General features: G+C 43.3%; 1 long non-coding RNA gene across 5 annotated transcripts in view; it reads left to right on the top strand.

Annotated features, from left to right (window-relative positions):
* The window catches only part of LOC117312441 (uncharacterized), a 77982-nt gene that overhangs the window by 11398 nt on the left and 45082 nt on the right, over positions 1–21502 (top strand). For all 5 annotated transcript variants that reach the window (XR_012332152.1, XR_012332150.1, XR_012332151.1 and 2 more), the window contains one exon: positions 248–331. This is a non-coding gene — a long non-coding RNA (uncharacterized lncRNA). The remainder of the gene's footprint in view (positions 1–247; positions 332–21502) is intronic.

Here is a 21502-nt window from a genome sequence, read left to right on the forward strand (position 1 = left end):
CCTGGGTCCTTTTAGAATTTTTCACTCTCAGACTTGTCTACATTGAGCCTCCAGCAATTTGTCAGCAATTACAGTTCAGGTATTCCAGCCCTGGCACTGGTTCCCGTAGTGGCTTCCACTTGTGAGACTCCTCTGCTAAGTTGTGACTCTCTGAATTCACCTGTCTGTCTCTTCAGTCTTGGGGGTGGCGGTTTTCCCTGTGTCCTCACCTCTCTTATGGATCTAAGAAGAGTTGTTGATTTTTCAGTCTCTTCAGCTTTTTACCACATTGTGAGGATGGAGTGGACTCGTTCAAGCCCCTTACATGCAGAACTGGAAGCCAGAAGTCAAGGTAAATTTATGCCTGGAACATTCTTCCATGATGCACAGCTTATACTCTTAGAATCAGAGGGAACCAAGACTATGCTGAAATGCTAAAGCTATACATTTTTCTCAAGGTCTGAAGAAGCTCTAGTGTATTTTTTAACAATTTTATTGAGGTTCATCCACATTCCATATTTCGTTCTTTTTATTGGTGGGTAGTTAGTATTCCATTGTATGAATATATCAGATTTTGTTATCCATTCACCAACTGATGAACGTAAGGGTTCTTTCCAATTTTCGCTACTATAGATAATACCGCAGTGAACATCACGTGCAGATCTTTGTGTAGACATTTGTTTTCGTTTCTCTTGAGTGGGTACCTAGGTGTGGAATTGTTAGATCCTATTGTAAATTTGTGTTTAACTTTTAAAGAAACTATCAAGGTGTTTTCCAAGGCAGCTGTGCCACTTTACATTCCCACCAGCAATGAATGAAGGTTCTGGTTTCTCCACATCCTTACCAACATTTGTCTTTGTGATTATAGCCATTGTTATGAGGAAAAAATTATAAGTTATAAATTTCCTATAAGATGAAAAAATTAAACTTGATTAAAAGTAAGTAAAAACTGATTTAAAAGGGTAAAGAGGGTCTGGTTTGGCATAAAATGATGGGGCCTGGTCAACAGGGATGAGTCAAGGGAGAGGAATAGCATTTGGGAGATACTCATTATTTGTGCTATTTTATGCTGATAAACTTTTAAAAACAAGCTATCTTAAGCTAAAGTCAAATAAAGAGTTCAATAATTATTTAGCTAAATTCAAGAAAAACTCACTTTTTCACAGCGGCAGTTAAAGCATGTGGATTAGAAGTTGATCCTGCATAATTAGCTATGATTATTCCATTGGCTGTAAATCCTTAGCTTTTCGAAGCTCTATAAGACTTTTATAAATCCCATAGGCCTGCCAGAGGCTTTAGGTCGTTTTTTGTCACCCTTCCTTGCAAGAATTATATGAGATAATCATTAATTACTAAATTATATGATTTTATAATATAGAAGTTTTATAGAAAGTAATTTTGAGGCGTTTGTTGGATTATAGGGGGAAAACAGGCATTAGGATTTGTGCTAGACCACTGCATGAGGGATTTACACGTTTATGCTCATCTTGTAGCCAAACCTGGTCATTCTTCTGAGTTAGAAACATCTCTCATTTTCTTCAGTCTGTTTATGGAGAAGAACACCAGCAAGCTCTCATATGTTGGAGTTCGGTCAGCTGATGATTTTTTTCTTTGCAAGTTAACAGTTGACAAAATAGAGCCCACAGGGCAACTTGACCTTGGCAGTTTCAACTGGCCTGTTAATTAAGGACATTTAACATTACCCTAATTTGCTACTGTGTATCCACCTCCCTGCTCCCACTTCCTCCTCCTAGAATTGCAACCAAATTGGGCAATTTTGTTGATGAAACTAACAATGTCAGTAAGGGCCAACAAATTCTACCTTACATATTAGGTCCATAAATCTTGCCCCAACCCTGATGGAATGCCACAAGTATTTGGTTTTAAAAGTGAATTATCAAGAAAGCAAGTGTGGGTTTGCGAGCACCGCTCTTTCAGAATCAGAGAAGCTCAAGTTGGAAATATTCTTGGTCTTCTAATCATGTAGTCCACCTACTGGGTATCTGTCATTGTACTGCTCTCAGCTGTATTTGTGATTCCGTTTTCTTAGCTTAGATTACGGGATCATATGATCCCCTACCTACCCATCCCTGAGGTCCTTGAAACTTTGAGTTCCTTGAAATGAAGCTTCATGAACACAAAACATAATGTTGGAAAGGGAAGAAAAATAGTTTTTAGCCTTTCTGGAGTACTGTGGTCTCAAATTGTATGTACACAAAAGAGGAGAATTTAGATCAAAGATTAACAACACTTAAGCAAGAGTCCATGGACACCCTGGAGGGATCCAAGAGGTACGCGTTGTTGGCTTGTAGAAGGGTCTCAATGGATGTGTTTCTGAAGATAGGGCCCAGAGCTTTCATCAGGCTTTTCAGAGTGCCTCAAAAATATAAGGTATTTCAAAGAGAGAATTGCTAACCATTGGGATAGATGACAGAGTGAATCTTTTCCTGACAGATTTTTAAGAATAAGGTATTTAATGGTCTGTATATTAGGTAAAAATTTTTCTATCAATATTAAGTTTCTTACGTGCGATAATAGTATCACAGTTATGTAAGAGAACATTTTTTTTTTTTTTTTGCTAAAAGAACATTCTTAATTCCTAGGAGTACATGCTGAAGTATTTAAGGATATACTGTTATTATGCCTGTAATGTACTCTCAGTAGTTCAGCAAAGAAGTACTATATACAAGTATCAATAGGGAGAGACTGAGATAAAGCTGTATGTTAACAAATGTGGCAAAATGTTAACAATTGGTGAATCTGGGCAGAGAGTAGGCAAATATTGGTTGTACAATTCCTTCAACTTTTCTATGAATTAAAAAAAAAATTAGGACTTCCCTGGTGGTCCAGCTGTTAAGACTCCACACTCCCAATGCAGGGGGCCCAGTTCGATCCCTGGTCGGGGAACTAGTTCACGCATGCCACAACTAAAGATCCTGCACTCCGCAACTAAGACCTGGCGCAGCCAAATAAATAAATAAATATTTTTTTTAATCTTTAATTGTGTATAATAAGGCATTCACTTATCTGCCTTAATTTCATAATTATAGGCAAGGAAGTGCTAGTATCATATTTTATAGATGGCTAAAAAGACAGAAGAAGATTAAGAAAACCAGGCAGCAGCATCCCAAATTACATTGGAGCCATAACCAAGGACAGACCTAAAAACAGTGTCTTCTTCCCATCTTCTCCCCACATAGCTCCAGCCCACTCCGTAGGCAGACCCATGGTTTGTTCACACAAGCCCCTGAAATCACGGTAGTGCCCACTGTCGTGCTATCTTTTAAGTTCACGGGCAAAAGCAATCGCAGCCACCGCCTAGTCGATGTTTTGCTTGAACAGCAAAGTATGCACAGTAACAGATGGCATCTTGTGACCTTCTTAATAACAGGCTCAGCTGCCAATGTTCCCTTGTGTCCAGTCTCTGCAGGGAATTTGGAAACTCTTGCCTTACACTTGAATATTTTCTGAAAAACACATTTAACCATTTATTAGACTGTTGCCTGATTTCAAATAGAGGAAAACAAAATTCCCAATTCCTGAAAGGGACATGGGTATTCTGTGGGTCTGGGGGGCCCATCCTGGGATTCTTTGGGGTGTGCTGGCCATCATCCGGCGTATCTGTCATGTTGAGTGTGGTGAGGACCTCAGTCCCAGGCAAAACGCTTCCCAGGCTGCCTGGATTGATGGGTGGCCAATATAAGCTTTTTTCTTTCTGTAGTTTAAAAGAAATGTATGCGCTTCCCACAGCCAGGCATACAAATTAACCAGAAAACAAACTAGATGCCGGCGTTAGAAGGTCCCTCTGCTGTGACAGCCCACACCAGGAGTGAAGTCGGGAGCCCCGTGGTGGGTGGGGCTTGTTCTAAGCCACTTTGCTCCCTTCCTTGGGCAGCTGCGCTGTCGAGCTCCACGGTGGGAGTGGGAAGAAGGGGGCGGGGCAAGGATTAGGTGAGGCAGTGGCCTGCCCGGCGGCCCTGCTGGTCCTCAGCTGTCCTGCAGGGGCAGCTCGCCTGTGTTAACAATGGAAGGCACACAAGAGTGGCCCTAGGAACAGCCAGGGAGGATATTCATGTGGAAGCCTGAGGAGTCCTCTTCTCCCCCAGCAGAATAGACCTGCAGGGCTTGCACCAGGAGGAATCCAGGAACAAGTCATATCGGTCCCCATCAGGCAACAGGTGTGTGGGGGGGGATGGGATGGGTGGAGAAAGTGCTAGAACATTCTCAGTGCGGGTGGTAGGAGTGCAAAGTGTGGAACCTCAGGGATAAACAACTCAGGTGACAGGCACAAGGTGGCGTGAATTCACACGCAGGAGGAGATAGGTAGGAATTAGGTTTCTGTTTGGCGGGGTGGGAAGTTTCATCTGGGGGTTTCTCCTGGTAGCTGAGGCAGAGGAGGGGAGTCTTTCCTCTTGGCCCCAAATTCTGGCCTTAGGAAAAGAGGATGCCTTGGAGAGGGGCGGCCCTCCAGATGCCTCTGCCTGGGAGATGCTGGTTTGGATGTAGAGAAGCCTGGATGACGAGCTGCGAGTCTCTCCCAGGACAGCTGGGGCAGATTTTGCCTGGTTTGGTGGCCATCTTACCCCTTTACTGTTCCGTCCCGGGGCTGGCCTGTTGCTCCCTCCCCAGGCCGACCAGCACACCGGCAGGAAAAGTCCCTCTCTTCGGGCATGCCCTCACCCATCTGCCCCCACCTTCACTCTGGGGCCCCAGCCTCCAGAAGCCAAAAGCCTTGGAAACGCTCCCAGAACAGCACAAGGGGGCACATCCCTGAGACGTTATGGAAACAAGGTGAACAAAGCTTGGAAGCCACAGGACACCCACATCACGAAGCAGAGGAAGGTACTTGCCCTGCCTCGGGCCCTACAGGCACCAGCTCTCCTCCCGCTCTCTTTCCTCTCTCCCGCTCATCCCCGATTGTGTTCACCATCACGAGTTTACACGACTGCGTGTGTATGTTTCAGATTTGGGTTCGCCTGACTGTGCCTTGTTCAGCCTGTTACAGAGCCTGGGTGGGGGGTGGCGCAGCGTGTACATCTAAAACCACGTACCGAATGCAACAGTGCCATTTGGAACGCTATTTTTCATTCCTTTTTTTTTTTTTTTTTTTGGCCAAGCCGCGCTTGGCTTACGGGATCCTAGCTCCCCGACCAGGGATTGAACCTGGGCCCTCGACAGTGAAAGCACGGAGTCCTAACCGCTGGATCGCCAGGGAATTCCCTCATTCAATTTTTAAAGTATTACAATTTTATGTGCTACTACAGAGGATTTTAAAGCCTGCCATTGGAAACACAAGTTGTTTTTTTTTTAACAACTTTATTGGAGTATAATTGCTTCACAATGGTGTGTTAGTTTCTGCTTTAGAACAAAGTGAATCAGTTATACATATGTCCCCATATCTCTTCCCTCTTGCGTCTCCCTCCCTCCCACCCTCCCTATCCCACCCCTCTAGGTGGTCACAAAGCACTGAGCTGATCTCCCTGTGCTATGGGGCTGCTTCCCACTAGGTATTTTACGTTTGGCAGTGTATATATGTCCATGCCACTCTCTCACTTTGTCCCAGCTTGCCCTTCCCCCTCCCCGTGTCCTCAAGTCCATTCTCTAGCAAGTCTTTGTCTTTATTCCCATCTTGCCCCTAGGTTCTTCATGACCAATTTTTTTTTTTAATTCCACATATATGTGTTAGCGTACGGTATTTGTTTTTCTCTTTCTGACTCACTTCACTCTGTATGACAGACTCTAGGTCCATCCACCTCACTACAAATAACTCAATTTAGTTTCTTTTTATGGCTGAGTAATATTCCATTGCATATATGTGCCACATCTTCTTTATGCATTCATCTGTTGATGGGCACTTAGGTTGCTTCCATGTCCTGGCTATTGTAAATAGAGCTGCAATGAACATTTTGGTACATGACTCTTTTTGAATTATGGTTTTCTCACGGTATATGCCCAGTAGTGGGATTGCTGGGTCGTGGAAACACAAGTTTTTGAAAGGTTGCTTCAGTAAAAAGTATATTCTAATTTTTGAAAGTACTTTATGAATTCCCTTTGGGAAGGCAAATTCTATGTAACAATCTGCCTCTATAAGGAAATATATTGTGGGAAAGAAAAAGTCAACCATGGAAAGTCCATAAAAACCACTGTTCAACATACAGTTAAACGACATCTGGTTTGTACTGAGCCCTGTCCTGGGTGCTGGAGTTACAGAGACGAAGAAGACAGACAAGTTCCTTCTCTCATGAAGCTTATGTTCTAGAAGAGGAATGAGATAACAAGTAAACGAATACAATAATACATGGCAAATTAGGAACTAAGATGGAAATTAAAAATGGAAAGAGTGTGAAGAACTGACTTTAAATGTAGTGGCCGGGGAAAACCTCTTTGAAGAGGTGACATTTAAATTCAAACTTGAAGGATACAGCTCAGCAGAGCTGAGATCATTGCATTCCAGCAAAGAGAACGTATGTGCAAAGGTCCTGAAGTGGGAAATGGCTTAGCAGTTTCAAGTTTCTGAAAGAAGCCAATGTAACTGGAACAGAGTGATCAAAAGCAGAAAGGCATGGAGTGAGACTGGACAGATAGGCAGGGTCCCATTTGTGCCAGACCTTACAGCCTTGGTAAGGAGTTAGGATTTGATTGCAAGTTTGACAGGAAACAGAGAAGTGACATCATCTTGTTTATGCTTTAAGATAAAGACATGACTTGTTTATGCTTTAAGATCTCCCTGTGTAAAGACATGACTTACGGGTGGTCTGCTGAGTTCTTTTTACTTTTGTAAGTCTCTTGAGGTTTGGAGAAGGCTTTGCAGGAGAATAAAAGTGAGAGTGAAAGAATAGGAGAAAAAAGATGTTAAAAATGGACACACACACTCTTGAAGTAACATGACAAACTATATTCATGTTGCCCTCTTAGAATATTATTTGGTTCTTATAAATATCTTCCTGGATCCTGTCATCCTTGTAAAAGGCCATATACCATAGAGTTCCAAGTAGCTGCTTTAGGGACTTGGAATTTGTTATGTGTGGCTAGGGAATATCCCAAGAAGATCTTACACATGCTGTCACATCTGGGCTTTGATGTGGTCATTCTATAGATAACCTCTTCCCTAGTACATACGTCTCCTGGAAGAACAAGAATCAAAGAGCCCAGTGTACCCTTCTGCAAGGGTAAGTTGGGCTCATCCTGGAGGGACACAGGCATGGCCTTAAGAACGAGAAGAGGGAAAGGAACAGCCCGTGAGAGCTACCCCAGCTGCCCCGCATCCCACCTCACTCTTCATAAATTGCTTCTGCTGGAGGGAAGCTTTTTAATTAAACAAAACTTGCTAGAATCTGTCTCAGAGAAAGTTGAATTGTTGAACAGTTACTGTCTGTGGTATTGCAGTTTTAGGATCCTTGATTTTAGTTTTTATTAGCTATTGCTTTGTTCTTTGAACATGAGAGATGGGCATATGAGGGGCCAAAGAAGGGAAAAGCCACAACCACATCACTTGGAAAGAAAATTAATAGTGGCGCAAAAGGAAAACCCGCCTTAGTGTAGGCAGAACAAATAAGATGGAACTCTGTGAAAGGCAGTCGTGAAAAAGAATTTGAGAACGTATTTCCTCTGATGATGTGAATCACACTTAAGAACAGCCTGTCTGATTTGCATATCTACGAATGAACACTTTAAAAAAAAATTTTAATGACATCTCTCATCTGCTATCAATTCTTCTTCGTTCTTTTTTAAAAATTTTTATGTATTTTATTTATTTTTGGCTGTGTTGGGTCTTCATCGCTGCGCGGGTGCTTTCTCCAGTTGCGGTGAGCAAGGACTACTCTTGGTTGCGGTGCAAGGGCTTCTCATTGCGGTGGCTTCTCTTGTTGCGGAGCACGGGCTCTAGGCACACGGGCTTCAGTAGTCGTGGCTCGTGGGCTCTAGAACGCAGGCTCGGTAGTCGTGGCGCACGGGCTTAGTTGTTCCGCGGCATGTGGGATCTTCCCGGACCAGGACTCGAACCCGTGTCCCCTGCATCGGCAGGCGGATTCTTAACCACTGCGCCACCAGGGAAGTCCCAATGGACACATTTCTACAAAGAGACAGTCAACAGACCAATGTCCGCTAGTGGTGAGCAAATTTATCCAGTGGGCTTGTACTGACAATCTGATCCTTGGCTTTGTGTTTCAATTCCCTTCATTAGAAGCTTCTAGCACAAAGTTGATGATCCAAAAATTAGACCTGGACATTGAAAAGAGGCACAAAGGGAAGTTATCCTCTGGCCCAATTAAATAATTCTACTCTGATGTACTGTCACCTCTTAATGAAGAGTGTAGTCATCAGTTAAATTAAAATGACCATTTGAGGGGCTTCCCTGGTGGCGCAGTGGTTGAGAGTCTGCCTACCGATGCAGGGGATACGGGTTCGTGCCCCGGTCCGGGAAGATCCCACATGCCGCGGAGCGGCTGGGCCCGTGAGCCATGGCCGCTGAGCCTGCGCGTCCGGAGCCTGTGCTCCGCAACAGGAGAGGCTACAACAGTGAGAGGCCTGCGTACCGCAAAAAAAATAAATGACCATTTGAGGAAAATGAAAAAGGCAACATGGGCGAGGTCCATTAGTAAGTCATCATTATGAATACAACATTTATGTCCTTTCTACCTTTCCTCTACTAATACTTTACCATAAAGACAGGAGAGGAGATATAGGAAAACAAAGCAATTCCTATGGTAGAGGGGTTAAGTAATTTAATTTCCCTTACCCTAGCTCAGACTTGTCTCCGAGCTATGTAGTGTGTTTCGGTTTTACGTTTATTACTGCAAACGGGGAAAGAAAGTCTTTCCTGACTTTCACAATAGCACAGATGGTTACCTGTGCTGTCTCTTGCCTCAACAAATCATACAGGGACACACAAAACCCATTTCAAATGCACTATTCCCATAAAGTTCAATTTTATTAAGAAAGCCAGCAGAATGGTGATAGCCATTATTTAGGAGAACCCCATGAGGCTGCAGGGTGGTTCCTGACACCATCCACCCTCCTCCCACAACACATGGGTACATATTGAACAACAAATACAACAAAAAGTATTAACAGAATATTTTATAAGGTGCTTTAAAAATCCTAATTTGAGATAATCTTTAGTCTTATTAAACCTTCAAAGATGGAACCCTGAGAGGTGGAAATTGTATGAGAAAAACCTATTGTGTTTCTTCCCCCAAAATCAGAGTGTGTGGCAGGAAGGCCAGCTGTCCCCTTCCACAGTGTGCAGTTGTTACTGGGAAGAGTCTACCCAACCCAGGAATCTAAACTCTCTGGCATGTAGGTGGGGTCTTGTGACCGCTTTTCCCACTGGAATGTGAGCATATGAGATGCGAGTCATGTCCAGGCTGAAATGGTGAAAAAGCAGGGGTGCCTTCCCTACCCTTTATTCCCTCCCGCTCGATGGAGAGAAAGGACTCTGGTGCCCCAGGGGATGTGGAACCCCAAGATGAAGGAAGTCTGTGTCCTTAGATCACCCTGTGGAAGGTCTGTCTGCAAAACACCCTCCTGGGCCTTTAGATGAAGGAAAAAACTGCGTTTTAACGTGTTAAGCAACTGGAATGTGGAGGTTTATCTATTATAGCAGCTAGTGTTATCCTGATTTAACTAAAACTGGGTGGAGGTGGGTATAGATTAGTAAATGGAGTTTCCTCCATTTACTAGTTTACTATAATTGGTCGTTTATAATAGTTTGTTTTTTCTTCCCAGTTCTTTGATGTACCCAGTAAAGCTCAGATTCCATTACCTAGAGCTCCAAGCTCTGTCAGAAGGTACATTTGGGACTAACATGGAGGAGGAAGTTTTTTTGCCCTGGAATAACTGTTATTTTTAAGAGCGACAGATCCAGAGTGGAACATGCTCGTTTTCTTGCTAGAGAAGCCTTGCCTTTAGTAGGCAAATGGAAACCATCTGGATGACAATCAAGTATATAAAAGTTATCAAGACAGCAAACTTGGCCAAAGGGCTGTGCTCAGAACTGATCATGTTGCACTTACCTTTAACATCTGTGGTCTCTTGGAGACCAGCCCTGCGGGCAAAGCCGTTTGACAATGACATCCTAAAGAGAGCAAGTACAAATTATAAGCTTATGGGTTTATAAGTCACAGACTATGGACTTAACAGGGCTTTTCACTCACCCTTTCATTTGATTTCTTAAACTTCGACGCTTCTTCTCTTCCTCTCTTTCCACACTCCCAACCGTAAAATCTCATTAAATCAACCCAAGTTGGACTTTCTCATTGTCTTTAGTGATTTGTTTGGTCCCTGATTTGTCATAAAAGGGTCAACTTTTGTACACGAAAATCTCAAACATTAAGTTCAAAATTGTTTTCACAGGATTTCTGAGACTTTCGCTAGAGAGTTGTTTTCAAAATAAGATAAGTGCTGTGAATGGAATAGGAAATATTACGGTAATTATGTTGGTTTCCCAGGAAAACTTAGTAGCAATGCGGTAACTTGGGGATTCACAGATGCTGTGTCTCTCTTTCAAAACATATCTGTAGTTCAGTTTCCCTGAATCCAGATATGACACTCGTTTTAGGCAAGCAGTTGGCTTGGCGGGAAGCACAGTCATCAATTTCTAGAGGGCGACACATGGTGGCCATCGTTTTAGGGCCTCTGATTGGGGGGAGGAGGGTCTCTGAGCTCTGAGGACCTGGAATGTGTGTGTGAGGTAAGGATCGAGGGGAATTATCTCAGCCTAAAGAGTTCTAAAATGCTCCTGGACATGTATTCAGCCCACAGACTAGCCCTAATAACTCCTGAGATGACAGCTGGTGGCCCACCCTGTATCTTTCTTCTCCTAACCAACAGCAGCGATTGAATCACTAGAGGGTATTACTTTTTAAATGTACATTTCTGAGCCCAACCCCAGTAATTATTTTTCCAATAGGTTTGGGGCAGAAGGTCTGAGGCAGGTAATCAGTGGGCCAGTTTCCTGACTTCTTTGGGAATCATTTCTTTGCTTCTTATATTTCTTATTACCCAGGCAGATATACCCAACACTATAGTTGGGCTTAGACTGTGTTTTTTTTTAATTTTACGTAAATGGAATAATACAATATGTATTGCATCTGGCTCAAAACGCTCAATATAATGTTTGTGTCATTACAAGGTGTAACCATAGTTTGTTCATTTACACGGGCATCGTATGATCACAGCACTGTCTGTGCATTCTGCTGTAGATGAATAGTACATATCGTACCTTTGGCTTCTTTTCAGTTTTTTGGCTATTATGAAAAATGCAGCTATGAACATACTTGTACATGTCTCTTGGTGCACGTGTGACAATGCCTTTCAGCTGGGTATATACTTAAAACTGCTAAGTCCTAAGAAATTTATAGCATCAACTTTAGAAAACAAGACCAAACAGTTTTTCTAAAGAAAACAATTCAATGCACATTCCCACCAGATGTACATGAGAGACCTCATTGTTCTACACTCTCACCAGCACTTAGTATTCATGGTGTTTTTAATTTTCACCTTTCTGGAAGATGACATGAGTAAGCTCACTGTGGTTTTAATTTACATTTCCTGATTACTAATGTGGTTAAGGACCTTTTGATAAGTTTATTGGTCGCTTGGATTCTCTGTTCCATTTTTCTAGTGGGTTGTCTTTTTCCTACTAATTTGTAGGAGTTTTTTTTTTTTGCGGTACGTTGGCCTCTCACTGTCGTGGCCTCTCCCTTTGCGGAGCACAGGCTCCGGACGCGCAGGCTCAGCGGCCATGGCTCATGGGCCCAGCCGCTCCGCAGCACGTGGGATCTTCCCAGACCAGGGCACGAACCCGTGTCCCCTGCATCGGCAGGCGGACTCCCAACCACCGCGCGACCAGGGAAGCCCTGTAGGAGATTTTTTATATGTATCATAGTTATGAGCCCTTGGTCAGTCACTAAATTGAAAATCTTGTCTTCCTCTCCATAGCTCGCCTTTTCATACTCGTAAGGGTGTGTTTTGTTAAAGAGAACTACTTAATTTTAAGACAGTCCCATTTACTTCACTTTTTGTTTCTGGTTAGCGCTTTTTGTGTCTGTTTAAGAAATCTTTGCCAACCTCAAGATCAACAAGATATTCTCTATGTCGTCATCTAATGGATTTGCTGTTCTGCCTTTCACACTTAGGCCTCTAATTCATCTGGAATTAATCTACCTGGGATCGCAAACACGACCTTTCTCCACGGTTCTGCTACCTTCCTCATAAATAAGTGCCCATATATGCATGGTTGTTTCTGGGCTCTTTATTCCCTTCCATTGGTCTGTTTGTTATCTTTGTGCCACAATACCATCCTGCCTTAATTACTGAGGCTTCATAGTAAATTTTGTTGTCTGTAGAACCAACCCTCTTACTTTGTTCTTTTTTGAGAATGTCCTGGCTATTCCCTGGCCTTGAATCATCTTGTCAAGTTCCACAAAAACACCTATTGGAATTGCATAAATCAATTTGGGGAGAAATAATATTTTTATCATATTTAGTCTTCTGATCCATGAACATGGTTTATCTCTCCATTGACTTAGGTCTTTATTTTCTCTCACTAATGTCTTATAGTTTTCTGTGTGGAGATCTGACACATCTTTGATTATCTTTATTCTTAAAAACTTGACATATTTTAGCAAAGTGGCATTTTTTTTTAATTTTCATTTTAAAAATTGCCTCTGGCTCAAATTAATTAATCTGCCTGAGATTGCAAACACGACCTTTCTCCACCGTTCTGAGTGTTTTCACTGGTAAGTGAAAATTTGGTCTGGTAAGTACTAATTTTCTTTTATATTTCCTGCTTTTAAAGATTCATGAAAATTTTGTATCGTGCTCCTTCCTTTATTATAACAATTTTTACTTTCCTTTATTATGAAAATGTTTCTGCTCTCCACTCTACCTGTGTTATAGGCATACCTTGTTTTATCGGACTTGGCTTTATTGTGCTTTGCAGATACCGTGTGTTTTACAAATTGAAGGTTTGTGGCAACGCTGTGTTCTCAGATGATGGTTAGCATTTTTTTTAGCAACCAAGTATTTTTAAATTAAGGCATGAACATTGTTTTTTAGACATAATGCTATTGCCCACTTAACAATATAGTGTATACATAACTTTTATATGTACTGGGAAACCAAAAAATTTGTGTGACTTGCTTCATTGGGTTACTCACTTTATTAGACCAAATTGCAATATCTCCGACATCCGCCTGCACTTTTCTATTGCTGCTGTAACAAACTAATGCTCCCTATTTGTCCCGTGGCCTTTTAGTGAGTCTGGCACAGCGCCTCTTCATTTCAGAAGCATGATCCAACATGCTGCTGCTTTTTCATTCAGGGATTTGTCTCTATAAGTACCAATGCGAAGGGAAAATCATTGCTTTTCAAAGAATTTGGGACTCTTCTGAAAGGCCCAGTCAGAGTTCTCACAGTTTTCATATTTTCTGGGTTTGTATACCTCAGGGAGTCCAAGGTTGAGATAGGGAAGCAAGCATTGCCTTGAAGATTCCCCTGCTGGCCTAGAGGTGCCTCAAAATTCACAGAATTAGCAAAGGGACTTCCAAAGTTAATTGAGGTGTCAACATACTCGAGAGCTATTAAAAATGCAGTGACTGTGTCGTTCACTGGAATACACCAGATGAGGCATCCAGTTGCAAAGTACTTCTGAGGCATTTTGGCTTTAAGCATTGTTTTGATAATTTGGAAAGCCCTGGAAGGCAAAATAACTAGTATTCGTTAGGGTATTATTTGAATTATTCCTCACGTCTCAAGTTGGAGCCAATAATCCAATTGATTTTCAAATAGATTTCCAGAATTTGGACAAGACATTTGACAACCTACAGAGGGAAATACTACATTTCGAATCCTCAGCTTTTCCACATCCTCACTTAATGCTTTCTGTCTCAAACTCACTGAGTTGCTTGCAGCTCTCAGATAACACCTGGGATTAAGTGCTTGCTGCCTTTGTGCACTCTCTCCTCCAGGCAGCCCTCCCTTCTCTCCCCACCTGCTAAACCAGCTCAGAAGAAAGCTGCTTTACAGAGCTCTTTCCAGAAACACAATACCCCTCCCCCTGCCACAGACACTGATAAAATCTCCTTCCCCTGTGCTGGTTACTTATTTCTGTGGTTTCAGTTACCCTATGAAACTGAAATTAATGTTTTCTGTAGGCCTGTCATAGGGCTTGGTTTATAGTAAACACTCAGAATATGTCTTTTGGGCCCCCAGCACTTGAATTCATCCAGAGACAATTCATGGTGGAGGGCAGAGGAGGGTCTAGTCGACGTTCCTCCTGATCCGAGGGAATTTTTCAATTCCCCAAAGTGGAAAAACTAGACAAGAAACAAAGTGAAATTCTCAGGAGCACCTCTTTGCTGAGCAGAGAAGACAGAATATCTACATCTTAACTGAATACTCATATTTTAACTTTTCAAGAGTAAAGGTACGGGCTTCCCTGGTGGCGCAGTGGTTGCGAGCCCACCTACTGATGCAGGAGACACGGGTTCGTGCCCCGGTCCGGGAAGATCCCACATGCCGCGGAGCGGCTGGGCCCGTGAGCCATGGCCGCTGAGCCTGCGCATCCGGAGCCTGTGCTCCGCAACGGGAGAGACCACAACAGTGAGAGGCCCGCGTATCGAAAAAAAAAAAAAAAAGAGTAAAGGTAGTTGCGCATAATTTTAGGAGTACTAAATAGAGAATACAAACATAATTTCAGCTGGTAACTGACATTTAGGTCTTCCTCCCCCTGACATTTACCCAGGAAAATATACAGCGCGGAAGTCTACAAAGTGTCTCAGGGTTGACAATACCCTCCTCCTTCTAACAGCATTCTCATCTAGTTAGAGTGACATCGCCAGGGGTGAATCACAAAGGAACCGTGCTGGTTACACTCAGGCCAGTGCCGCCCTGCTTGAAGTCGGCCGCACGTGGAATCATGCAGCTGCTTTTTCCGGTAACTGCCCGCATATGTTGTTACAGACGAATCTGACCACCTTGTTTCATTCTGCCAAGATGCTCCAGCCTTCAGTCGGATCAGATCAAACTCTTGAGAAGTAAGAGGGCTAAAGGGCAGAAGAATTTGTGGAGTCAAGCAGAAGAAGTGTGACATGGCCTGCTCTGAAGGACGACTTTTCAAACCCTCTGAGTAAGGAAGAATTAATTTCCTTTTTGTAGCAAGAACTAATTGACCCGCCTCACCAAACTCCGTGACTTCCGACAGTTCACAGAATGCAGAAGCTGAACTCTCTTAAAGTTGCCAAGCAACAGGTCACACAATTCCACAAATACCACCTTCCATCCCCCCAAATTTCAACTTGCAAACTTAGAAGTTATATAACTTTCTGGCTTTTGCTCTAAGCGATATACTGCTACAAATTATGGCAAGAAAGCAGGTGGCCACTGCTTTTATAAATAAAAGAGTGAAAGGTTTAAGATGTGGAACAAGAGGACAGTGCCAAGCATTCATTTCCTCTAAAGACTGGCCTCCAAGGGTCTGGAGGCAAACGTGCCCCTCTTGTGATGTCAACGAGAACAGGTGACTCAAACGGCTTCTTGCGCGTCATACAGCAATGATGCTGAAGCTGGCGGCGTGCTGAAGTCGCCCCAGGAGCTGGGAAAATCAGCCCCCCAGCCTATAGATTCTGATTGACTTGGTCTGGAGTAGGGCCCAGGCTTTGGTAATTTTCAAAAGCTTATTTCTGGAAGGTTCTAAAGAGCAGCCAGGGTTAAGAACTAAGGTCACTGAAACACCACTGTGAACCTTTTTTAGGATCTTCTGTTCACCTGATTTCCTCTATCGTTCACTAATAATTACTCTAAACCTGGTTAATACACTTGCCTCTCCTCCTCCACACAATTGTTATTCATTGGCAAACCGAAACAGATCTTTCTATTTTTGTCCTTTCTCTGATCAATTCTTTTTTCTTTTAATTAATTTTTAGTGGAGTATAGTTGCTTTACAGTGTTGGGCAGAAGTTCTCAACCCTCTGTGTTCACTCACGTAACCTGTGGGATTCTTTATAGAAACGCGTCTTGCCGCACCTTGATTGGCAACTCCGTGAGTGGATCCATCATCAGCATTAAAAAAAGAATCTCCAGGACTTCCCTGGTGACCCAGTGGTTAAGACTCCGTGCTTCCAATGCAGGGGGCGTGGGTTTGATCCCTGGTTGGGGAACTAAGATCCCACATGCCACGTGGCGTGGCCAAAAAATTTAAAAAAAAAAAAAAGGATTCTCCATAGGTGGCTGGATCAGCACCCATGGAGCGCCTTAAACATGCAGAGGACTTGCCCTCCCTTCACAGACTATAGGTCTGAGGAAAAGCCCCAGAATCAACATATTTCTATGGTTACATGAGGCAGTCTATCTTTGAATGGTTACATGAGGCAGTCTATCTTTGAATGCTGGGAATACGAGCTGAATTTAAACAGTCTTTTATTTTATTTTTGAGATTATATTCTTCTTTTTTAATTAATTAATTTATTCTTGGCCGCGTTGGGTCTTCGTTGCTGCGCGTGGGCTTTCTCTAGTTGCGGCGAGCAGGGACTACTCTTCGTTGCGGTGCGCGGGCTTCTCATTGCAGTGGCTTCTCTTGTTGTGGAGCACGGGCTCTAGGCGCGCGGGCTTCAGTAGTTATGGCATGCGGGCTCAGTAGTTGTGGCGCACTGGCTTAGCTGCTCCACGGCATGTGGGATCTTCCCGGACCAGGGCTCGAACCCGTGTCCCCTGCATTGGCGGGCGGATTCTCAACCACTGCGCCACCAGGGAAGTCCCTAAATAGTCCTTAAAAGTGAGGCTGACACACTACAGGGTATGCTTCTTTGAGAGTAAAATTACTTGCTAATACTTGTTAGTATTTAAAAGTAGAAGTATCTTTCCTTAAAAGTTTGAAATTTGGAACATAAGCACATTTGCCCTAGAAGGATTAGGCCGATGTTAGCAGAGCTGGCTGCTTTTTCTCAGGGAGTTGGAGGTTCCTTCGGGAAACCCGGATGAGAGGAGAAGGTGGAGATAAAGAGTGAAGGAGGGGAGCACAGACCAGGATGCCCAATTCTTTTCAGCACACCCAGTGTCAGGTGGCAACTGCTTCAATGCTTAAACCTTTAGCCACTCTAGCAAAAATGGTGGTTTAAAAATCTGCTAGCAATAATTATTGTTTTGAGGCTAGAAAATAAATAGAACAGATTGTGAAAGACTATTTATAGAAAGCATTTAAAAATTTTCTTCTTAGATTGTGTGGCTGTCTATAAGCAATTGTGTAATGAAATAAACTCTAAAAAATCAATTAGGGTATAAATATACCTTATCATCACATTCCTGCCCTTTATTTTTATTTATTTCTTTTCTTCTCCCAAAATCAATTACAATATCATTTTAACAATTATAACCTCAAGAACCAAGAGTAGTGAAACTTAACAATTTGAGTGAAAATGTCTAATATTGGTTTAGATGAGATTATAGCTTAGTTCATCAGTCTATTAGATGTTGAACAAGTCTGTTAAGAATAAGTTGGTGGGGAGGGGGAAGGGTGAGCTGTGACAGGGCGAGAGAGAGTCATGGACATATACACACTAACAAATGTAAGGTAGATAGCTAGTGGGAAGCAGCCGCATAGCACAGGGATATCGACTAGGTGCTTTGTGACCGCCTGGAGGGGTGGGATAGGGAGGGTGGGAGGGAGGGAGACGCAAGAGGGAAGAGATATGGGGACATATGTATAACTGATTCACTTTGTTATAAAGCAGAAACTAACACACCATTGTAAAGCAATTATACCCCAATAAAGATGTTAAAAAAAATAAATTAATTAAATAAAAGTAAGTGCTGGGGAAAAAAAAAAGAATAAGTTGGACTTCAAATTAGAAAAGAAGTAGAACAGACTAACTGAATTTATTATCATAAGTATTTAGTCTAAGAAATAGTTATTATAAAATAGTTATAGTTATTATAAAATATTGGCTATATTCCCCATGTTGTACAATATATCCTTGTAGCTTATTTTATACCTAATAGTTTGTACCTTTTAATCCCCACCCCTATCTTGCCCCTCCCCCTTCCCTAACCCCACTGGTAACCACTAGTTTGTTTTCTGTAGCTGTGAGTCTGTTTCTGTTTTGCTATATTCACTAGTTTGTTGTATTTTTTAGATATAAGTGATAGCTTATTCCATATATAAGTGATAACACAGTATTTGTCTTTCTCTGTCTGACTTATTTCACTTAGCATAATAATATACTCCAAGTCCCTCCATGTTGCTGCAAATGGCAAAATTTCATTCTTTTTTCTGGCTGAGTAGTATTCCATTCTAGATATATACCACATCTTCTTTATCCATTCATCTGTTGATGGACGCTTAGGTCTGACAACCCAGTTTTAAATATATGAGTGAAGGACTTGAAAAAGCACTTTTAGAAAAGTTACCTAAATGGCCAATCAACAGGAAAAGGGGCTCAGGACCATCAGTCACCAGGGACAGGCCAGAGTGAGACGGCACCAGGCACCCCTCCCCCTGCCCCGAATGGCTAAAAATTGCAGGCTGTGGCGAGATGGCCCTCCTGCTGATGAGTAAAATCTACAATCACTTTGGAAAATTGTTTGCCGGTGTCTACGGAAGCTAAACATGCAAACATCCTATGGCCCAGCGTGCCCCTCCTGGTATATACCCAACAGAAACGAGAGGCTACGCACATCAAAAAGTTGTACGAGAATATTCATAATGATCTAAATGGAAACCTACCGTTGTCTGTCCGTAGTGAGACGGACAAACTGCATGTCATACAACCAGAGTACTGCACAGCGGTGCAAAATGGCAAGCTACTGACCGCTCAATACGGGTCAGTCTCTCAGGATACGACGTGGAGCGCAAGAGGCCAGACCCCAAAGCACGCACCGCAGGCTTCCATTTATGTACTCGGGTAATATTGGTGATGAGGCAGAACTAGTCTGTGTCATAGAGATCAGGGCAGTAATTACCTTCAGGGCTTGGCGTGGACTGGAAGGGGCCCAGGGAGCCACCAGGTCACTGGAACTATTTCACACCTTGACCTGGGGGGCGGCTCCACAGATGTGGCCGGTTGTATTGTACAGAGACGGCTGCGTCAATTTCTCCCTTCCCACAAGGTTTTCACAACGTGGACTTGAGGCTCCTGTTGAGGTGCGAGGTGGATAGTCCCTCCCTTTGAACGTGAGCAGACCTTTGTGATCCCTCGATCCATAGAGAGAGGACCACGGAAAGACTGTGCGCACTTCCGCCTGGACGGACGCTCCAGCGGGGAACCCAGCCTCCAGATGCCGTGACGAAGCCCAAACCATCCCGAGGAGGGGCCGCGTGGAGAGGCCGCGTGGAGAGGTTCCGGCCGGCTCCTGACCCGCAGAGCCCTCACATCACGAAGGGGCTTCGTCCACTGCTTCTGGCGGCTGGTGCGGCAGCGCTGGTGACGGGAGCGAGTGCACACGTAAAGAGTAAGTGAAATGCGTACTTGGGGTCTGTGCACTTAGCTCTGTGTAGGCTACAGCTCAACTTTTTAAAAAGAACCATCCAAACTCTCCTGAAGAAGAAAAAGAAGGCAGTGGGGCTTACCCACCAGTTGAAAGGCTATCTATCTGTAAGGTAGCCTACAATCAAGGGTGAAGTGTGGTGACTTCCCTGGCAGTCCAGTGGTTAGGACTCGGTACTAGCGCTGCAAGGGGCATGGCTTCCATCCCTGGACGGAGAACTACGATCCCGCATGCTGTGCAGTGCAGCCAAAAAAAAAAGGGGGAGGGGGTGGGATGAAGTGTGGTGTCAGCCCAGGAGGTGACACACTGGACAATTGAACAGGATACAGAACCCAGAAGGATACACACCCATAGATGGGCTTTGATAAATAAGAGAAGTGGCATGATGGGTCCTTGGAGAAAGACATGCAATAAAGGAGGCAGGAAAACCCCAGGACAAAAAATTAGATCCTTTATGACACTCAAAAAGCATCTCCAAATGGATTCAGAAACAAAATGTCAAAAGCAAAAGTTTAAAACTTTAGAAGAAGATACACATGAATATCTATGTGACCTCGGGATAGGAAAGAATTTCCTAAACAACACACTCACACACCTTGACCATATAAAAGAAAAGATTGATACATTTGACTACATTACAATTAAGGACTTTTACACAATAAAATATAACTTAATGAAGGTGAAAGGACAAGCTGCAAACTGGGAGATAATTCTCACTGCACCCAAAACCAACCAAAGACAAGTGTCAGAATTTACAAAGAATTCCTAGGGTTCAGGTAGCAAAAACAACCCAACAGCAAGATGGGCAAAAGACAGGAGCAGGTGCTTCCCGGAGAGTAGAGGGGCCAACAGACGTGGAGACAGGCCCTCTGTGCTCACTGTCATTAAGGGACACGTTTCATGGTGAGATGGAATTTTGCACACATTTGACTGACCAAAAAAAATATGTTGATAATTGCAAATGTCAGAGAAGACGTGCATCACCAGAACTCTTGCCAAGTTAAAATTCTGCGTTCCCGTGATCCAGATTCCATCCTCATCTCTCCTCCCAGGAGGGTCCCCTGGGTGTGCGGACAGGAGGCCTGTTTGTCAGAGCAAACGTGGGAGCAGCCCAAAGGCCCGACAACGGGAGAAGAGAATGGATAATGTATGATGTAATCACACAATGAAAAATTCTACCATGGAGACATTCACTATCTACAGCTGCTCGCAGAATATAAACAAAGCTCAGGAATGTAATGTTGAATGGGAAAAATCAAGTCCCAGAACTAAAAACAAAATGAACACCAAGTGCAGAATCATGTTTACCTCAGATGGAGGCGGAAGAGGTTGAGGTACTGGCTGTTCCAGTTCTTGGACTGGCTGGTGGTGCAGAGTGTTCCTTATATTTCTACTATAATCTTAAAGGAAAAGAGCATCCAGCAGGGACCAATGCAGAGAGTGTGTGGCGAAGCACAGGTTTCGATAAATCCAGCCTGTGCACGTGAGGTCTGGAATCTACTAAAATATTTGTTACAAAGAGAGGGGGAAGGCTGAAGAGGCAGAGTACGGAGGGTTTTTAGGGCCATGAAACTACTCTGTATTATACACATCATCACACATTTGCCCAAACCCCAAAGTGTGCAACACTAAGAGTGACCTAATATAAACTATGGACTTCGGGGGACAATGGTGTATCAGTGCATGTTCATCATTTGTGACAAATGCACCACTCTGGCGGGGATGTTGGTGGGGGAGATTTGCATGTGTGAGGACAGGGCATGTATGGGAAATCTCTATACTTCTGCTTCATCTTGTTGTGAACCTAAAACTGCTCTAAAAAATAGTCTAATAAAAAAATTTTTAAGAGAGTGGGCTGGGACAATTTACAATAGCCAGGTCATGGAAGCAACCTAAATGCCCATTGACAGACGAATGGATAAAGAAGATGTGGTACATGTATACAATGGAATATTAACTCAGCCATAAAAAGGGACGAAATTGGGTCATTTGTAGAGACGTGGATGGACCTAGAGTCTGTCATACAGAGTGAAGTCAGAAA

The sequence above is a fragment of the Tursiops truncatus genome, chromosome 5 (genome assembly GCF_011762595.2).
Source record: "Tursiops truncatus isolate mTurTru1 chromosome 5, mTurTru1.mat.Y, whole genome shotgun sequence".
Taxonomy (NCBI): Eukaryota; Metazoa; Chordata; class Mammalia; order Artiodactyla; family Delphinidae; genus Tursiops; species Tursiops truncatus.